The following is a 7,009-nucleotide window of genomic DNA, read 5'->3' on the forward strand; positions in this document are numbered from 1 at the left end:
TGAGAGTAAAGCAGACAATAGAATATGCAACAGGGTCAAGTTTCCTGTTGTCTGCTTTACTTTCACACACAAAGCACTGAACAGTAGTGTGCAATTAAAACTTCCATCAAAGAGGCACATATGCTAGCTGAGCTTTACACAAATGCACCATTCCTGAAAACATGCTAAGTGCATAGGCATACCAGCATGCGAGGTTGTAAAAAAAGCATTTTTTTTTGCCTTTATTGCAAAAACTGCATGCATAAATAGTCTACACTAAAAAAATATCGATGTTAAGGAATGGCATGGTAAAATGCAGGCCAACTGGAGTATTAAGAATTTACTTGAATAATTTTTTTTAATTATCCTTGGCCGTGACAACTCTTCCCTTGGGGAGGTGGTGGAGGAAAAGGTATTTATTGAAACCTAATATTTCGGAATTAGCGAGGAGATGATCGAGTTCTCTGTGGGCGGCCTCCGCAGGCCGGGATTCCAGGAGCAGTTACTATCCTGTGCATTTGCTCGATCAGCTGTTGCTGGTCTTTCAGGCCTAAGATGGAAAGAGCAGGTTGGGCTCCTCCTGCAATAGAAGGGAAAATGAAATTCACGTTATCTGTGCTGAACTTTGATTACACATCTCCAAGGGCAACTGCCAGTTTCTCTCAATTGCTTTTTCCAGATGGCACTGTACGCATGCATCTCCATTCAGAACTGTCACGTACTATATAGAAAGGTCATATAACTGCAACAAAACCCATGCAGAATAACAAAAGACACAAACGTAGTTTGACCAGAACCTGGCATTCAGTATTTTAATGTTTTTATGTTGACTCTTGTGAACATGCCACTCTGACCAAACATGGCATGTTATGCTTGCTGCTATGCGCCCTCAGCAATGCCCAAGTCATGGAGTGCACATGCAGAGAAACTAAGCATAAAGGATGCTGTATATGAACATAAAGCACAGCCAGAGCATTGCAGTATTACACAGGTACGCATTGGCGGCAGAAACCTGCATTTTGAGCGGTTTAACAGGCAGATTTCTAAAGTCATTGTTCCTGCTCTAAAAAGAAGTGATCAATAATAACATCATTTAAAATTGTTACCTTTTTGTTCTGTAAACTGCACATTTCGCTGGTTTCCATGTACCCTCTACTGAAGACATTCCCTGGGCGTGTCGGGGGTATATCGACATCAACATCTAGGCTACAAGCGTCCAGAAAGCGTCTCCTTAGAGCAGCTGCGACGAAGTAACTTATCTGATAACATGCAAGCTGCTGCAGCAGAATAAAGATAGACATTTGACATGTGGCTAAAGCCCAATGTGGAAGCATAGCCCGCCGCAGTGATTGCGCAGTGTTCATGCTTCTACAAGAGTTAAAAGTAAAGTTATTTGTTTACCCACAGCGCTATATGTGACATTACAATAACAAGGCTTATAGTTACACAGAACACAAAAAGCTGACAACCACAAGCTCCTGATGTATTACCGGCAGCATGCAGCATGGATGTTAGTTACTGAAATATGGTTGTATAATTCTGGCAACCAGCTGTGCATGTATGTCATGGATTTCTCAACTACGCACAACAAATTACAAAAAAAAATAATGGTATTTATAAATGCAGCCAGCTGTTCACAAGAAACACTGTAGCTTTTTTATGGGGAAGGTAGTGGGCGCCAAAGAAACTGCCCCTGTAAAGGCACCTAATTTGCCCCTATGTAATATCGGGGACAAGTGTGTGGGCTACACAAACTGCAATCAAAGCACATAACTTTCACATCGACCAGGAAACTCGGACCATACTTGTAGATGTGAAAGTTGAACGTTAGTTCTTTCATGTGTGCAAGAGAAATAAGGTCACAATTCGTTTACATCGCGATTCTAGTCCAAAATCTACAGACATACTGTCCAGACTTTCGCCCCCGCAGTACAAGCCACCACTTGGGTAAGAGATTAGTAAAAGAAGTGTATAAAAGACATTAGTGCTGTTGGACAGCCATAGCTATAAAAATGGTATTGACATTGGAGTACTACCTTAAGGCAGGGCCTAGGGCATTACAAAAGCAAGAGTTAGTGTCCGCTGGTCCTCATTTGAACGAACAAAAAGAGAGGGGGGGGGGAGGGAAGAAATCTACCTCAATTACATGTTTTGAGTGACACCAAGCCGCAGTTAGTATTAAAGATATCACACAGTTTTGTGGAAGATTTGGGAGCGCTTTGCAACTTTCTTACAGGATTGGACAAAAGAGCTCACCATCTTCAGAAAGGCACGTTATATAGAAATGAAAATAGTGAATATACTGCATCTGGCCACAACAACTTGCACACGGAGAGGAAGATGAACTGAAAATTTTATACATGAATGTACGTATTTACAACAGGTGACACAATGACCATGATCTATGCCGAAGAGTAAAGAGATCAAAATCTAGCTCAGAACGAGTTCTCCAGGCCGCGGGGCCGTTTCATTAACTTCGGGACTCCGCCCACATTTCTTCTCCCCGATGACAACGAACTCACACATGACTGGCTAACAAACATTTTGGCATGTCTTTCCACTTTCATAAGTTCTTCACCCTCTCCCTAATACAAGCAATGCAAAAGGGACAACAAATTCGTTTCACAACAAACGGAATTTAGAAAATGGACCTCGAAATGATTGGCTCACTAGGTCACATGCCAAACTCTCTCCCCTAGGAAAAAAAAAAGAAAAAAATTAGAACCCATCAAAACGATGTCCCACGTGCGCAACCATTGCCCAAAGCTTGCATCCTTGGCGGCTCATTTTACAGGGCAATTATTGCAATTATTGGCGTCCGAGTCAGCACCATTGCGGACCACATCAGAAGAGTCAACCCACATCCTCCCGCTCCACATCATACCGTCACTGTTACACACTTGCCCTTTTTCAACGCCGCGATCTCCCACCATTGTTGACATCCAGGGTTGGAATCCTCAACGAGACCCCACTCAGCGCGCCTGCACTGAATAATTGTCACTTTTATGGGCTCCCCAACAAGGAAGAGGGCCTTACACCCTTCAACCTGACAGTGTTTTTTCTTTGAACGATAAGCAGTTCTTCCAAAAGAGGTGCTCGTTTCAAAGCTGTGCTGCCTCCGGGTGATGGGTCCAGTCAGCGTACTAAGGACCCCTTAGTTGTATACTGTTCGTAAAGCTCCTTAAATAAAAATGAGCCCCCTACATGACACAGCAACGAGAACAAACTGCCTGTCCCTGCGTCTTCGAGTGCGACAGCAAAGTCCTCGGAAGAGGGGACTTCTTTCCCTTTCTGCCTACGTTTCCGTTAAGCACTGTAGCTGCTGTAGCTGCCTCTCTGTGCGCGTCTCTCCGCCTCCTGTCCGAGGGCAAGTGGGAGACGGCCGCAGCTGGGCATTGAACAGGTGACCCAAAAAGAGCAGACTAATAATGGTGCCTAGCATACCCACCGATCCCTTACAGAAATAATTAAAGAAATGAAAGCAACACATAGATAACGCTACAAAGTTTCTAAGTGCAAAGTCGACAACTCCAAGTCATATAAATATATGTACAGGGTCGTCCACTTCTAGCTAGAACACGGTCACTGCTTTTAAAGCGACATTGTATCTGACGCAGGCAGATATCGATGCAAAGCGATGCAAGCACACAGAGACATGGATGTGCTGCTTCACATGGCCAGCTACTTTAGATTACTGCGTGGCCGGGTCGGATGCAATGACACCTTGAAAGCAGTGACCGTGTTCTAGCTAGAAGTGGACGAGGCTGTACATCTCCGCACATTAACTAGACAGAAACAGTGCAGAGTAAACTAATAATTCAGTGTCTAGCAACACTATTAAAAGGGGATAAAGGCCACGGGGGGCTACGATTATTAGTACCGTTTTGCCTTTAAGCTACAATAACATACTTGTTGCAAGCTTAAAATCAAAGATTCACACCTGTCCCACCCACAGCAATGGAACACACATCTGACTCAAGTCTGCAGAGAAAGAGCAAGCTAGACTATTGCAGACGCACCCTTGGTTATTTTTCTGGCATTTCTGAGGGTGAAGAATCTGACTTGTCAGTAGCATGTATACCAATAAGAATCCTATGACAGTAAATGCATCAGATTTTCTGGAGTGGCTTTTCTTTGCTGACCGCATATGAGGTGAGCTATAATTTATCCAACTTGGCCTAGGTTTATTCTATGAATAACAAAGCTATAGCAGGTACACAGTCGTCCACTCAGGCTGAACACGCGAGTGCGTGGCATGCACTTTTTGAGATGCCACTGCATCCATCGCAGCTGCACACCGTAGCGAAGAGGCAGACAGCGTGAAGTACCAGCCTCTAGTCCCTCTACCACTACTGGGGTCCCAAATTAGGGACCCCTTGTTTTTGTCAGGACAGGCCCCCTCAGGGTAAGCTAGTGAGTAACCTCCTGTATTTGTATCTGATGGCAATGTTTTCCACCACCACCCACAATACGCAGCTGCGCATCATAGCAGATGTGAAGCAACAGCTCCTGGTCCTTCTATGCATAAGCCACTTTGCCTTGATGCATGCCTGCGCACCATAGTAAAGAGGCAGACGACATGACGCAGCAGCTCATGGTACCTTTACACATGAGCCCCCCATTGTACTTCGATACGCACCATAGCAAATATACACACTACGCCACACAGCTGCTCCTGGTCCCTCTATGCATAAGCCATTTTGCCTCAATACGCACCTGCGTACCTCAGCGAAGAGGCAGACGTGAAGCTGCAGCTCCTGGGCCCTCCATGCACAAGCCACTTAGTATCAATGCACGGCTGTGCACTGTAGTAAAGAGGCGAAGGACGTTAAGCAGCAGCTCCTGGTCCCTCTACACATCAGCCATTTTGCCTCAATGCACATCTGCACACCGTAACAAACAGCCAGATGTGACAAAGAAGCTCCTGGTTTCTCTACACATAAACCACTTTGCCTCAATGCACGTCTGCACACCGGAGCAAAGAGGCAGATGACGTGAAGCTGGAGCGGCTGGTCCCTCTACGCACAAGCCACTTAGCCTTGATGCATGGCTGTGACGGATGCATTGCTATTTTGCAAACTGCATGCCACACATTCCCATTCAAGCTAAGAGTGGACGACTGTGTCCAATGACAAAAAGTAACATGGTGGACAATGTAAAAAGAATTTGCTGCATAAAGTTTGTTGAAACCAGTTCTACATCCTACATGTAAACAAGCTAAAACCTTAATGTCGAAGGGATGTCCTGTGTGTTTAAAATCATCACGCTCAAACAACTTCAACACTGACAATCATGATTCAATATTAATAATATAGATAATGATACAATACTCACTTTTAGCCATACCAAAGAAATGAGAATGCAAAGGGATGTTGCTGTTTTTCCCCCGTGGATGACAGTTTTCCATGTTCAAAGTGCTGCTTCCTGTTGGCCTACGAAATCGGCTACAGCAAATGGCATCTGAAAAATTTTTGGAAGCCTCATGCTAGTCTTCAACGAGAAAAGCATTGCCATACAGAAGCAGAACACGAACACAATACTTTTACAACACACTAAAAGCACCAACTGCGGTGCTGTTTTTAGGATGACTAGGTAGAGGTTTTGCTGTAGCAAGCCAAATGTTAGCCTTCAATAAGGAAAGCATTCCATACAGAAACAGAACACAAAAACTTTTACAACACAATAAAAGCATCAATTGCACAAATGCTTGTAAGATGACCAGGTACAGGTTTCTGCTATAGCCCACATCATGTGACCAGCGGTTATCAGAAGCCTTGTATGTGAGCATGATGCCCTAGATTCAATTTATGGCTATCACTGTATTAACAAGCATGGGTTTAAAGCTACTTTAATATGATAATCTAAGAACATGGTAAGAACTTTCAGTGCGAGACATAAGCTCAGTATCATGCACTATAAGGTGCTGCATGGCTCTAGTGTAGCTTTGGCATTATCTCGCTGTCAATAATGCAGCGAAGTTCTGAGGAGCCTTTGAATATCTGTAAGGACAAAGCAACAACAATTTTATTTTCATCTCACTTTTGCTGAACTCCTGTTTTTTTTTTTTTTTTCTTTTTTTTTTTTTTTTTTTTTTTTTTTTTTTTTGAGCCCGCGGCTTGCATGGCCTCCCAGTATGGCTGTTTTGTATAAAAGAAGGCGTTGCAGGCACCAGAGCTCACAGCCCAACTGTATCGCGACGGCGGTATGTTAAATTCGTGCCAGAACAGCGCAGAACAACGGGTCAAGAAAAAGACAAGTGCTGACTTTTTTTTTTCTCTCATCTCCTTGTCCGGTTGTTCTGCGCGGTTCGGTCCCACATGTATAACCAACATGCGCAAGGTGCTGTCCTGGTTTGTCAAAGCTGAAGGAGAGTACTAAACCTTTAGTTATTTAGTAGCTACAGCCGTTCCTTCTAGAAACTGTAGTTGCCGTAAAGCTCGAGAGAGAAAGATCAGCGGCTGTCCATTAAAAAAAAAAAAGAAAAAAAAAAAAAAAAAAAACGCGACGTTTTCACAAGTGCAGGCATGTCGCACGATAGGCTCGAGGAGTGCAAAAGTTTTCTCGTACAGTTTTTACAACTCAGCACGTTGCGCATGGTTAACAAATTAACTCCTTTAAAGCTCGGGCAGGCACTCCTTTATCAGAGACAGAGAAGTTGCGCGGCTTACTGGCGCAGCGTCCAGTAATGCCGAAAAGATGGCCCTCAGACTTGAGGCTGCACTTTAGTTAGTCGGCGCGGAGCCATCCTGTCAGTCTCTCGCCTAAAACACTCGACCGTTCGGCTGCTGTACAGAGCTGTTTCCTTACCCAAAAGCTCACCACTATCGGTGCATCGAAAAGTTCCACTAAAGAAACAAAAGTTCGGTGAAATACTTACTTTGGAATCGGCGGGTGAACAAAGTGTGCCAGCCGCACCAAGCCACAGCAAAAACAATGCTAGCAGTGCATTACAGCCGTAGGTATTTGTAACTGCGCAGAAAGCAGAACACGGAAACGTGAAGCCGTCTTCCATGAACTTCAACTTGTCAGG

At 44.2% G+C, this 7,009-nt stretch overlaps 1 long non-coding RNA gene across 1 annotated transcript; it reads right to left on the reverse strand.

Moving 5' to 3' along the window:
* Nucleotides 1-258: 258 nt before the first annotated feature.
* On the reverse strand, nt 259-7,009 carry LOC146206464 (uncharacterized). The gene is made up of 3 exons (XR_014704440.1): nt 6,857-7,009; nt 5,314-5,439; nt 259-559 (listed from the first exon to the last, which is right to left on the reverse strand). It is a non-coding gene; the product is annotated as an uncharacterized LOC146206464 (long non-coding RNA).

Source organism: Amblyomma maculatum, chromosome 1 (assembly GCF_055883805.1).
Source record: "Amblyomma maculatum isolate TAMU_Amacu chromosome 1, ASM5588380v1, whole genome shotgun sequence".
NCBI lineage: Eukaryota > Metazoa > Arthropoda > Arachnida > Ixodida > Ixodidae > Amblyomma > Amblyomma maculatum.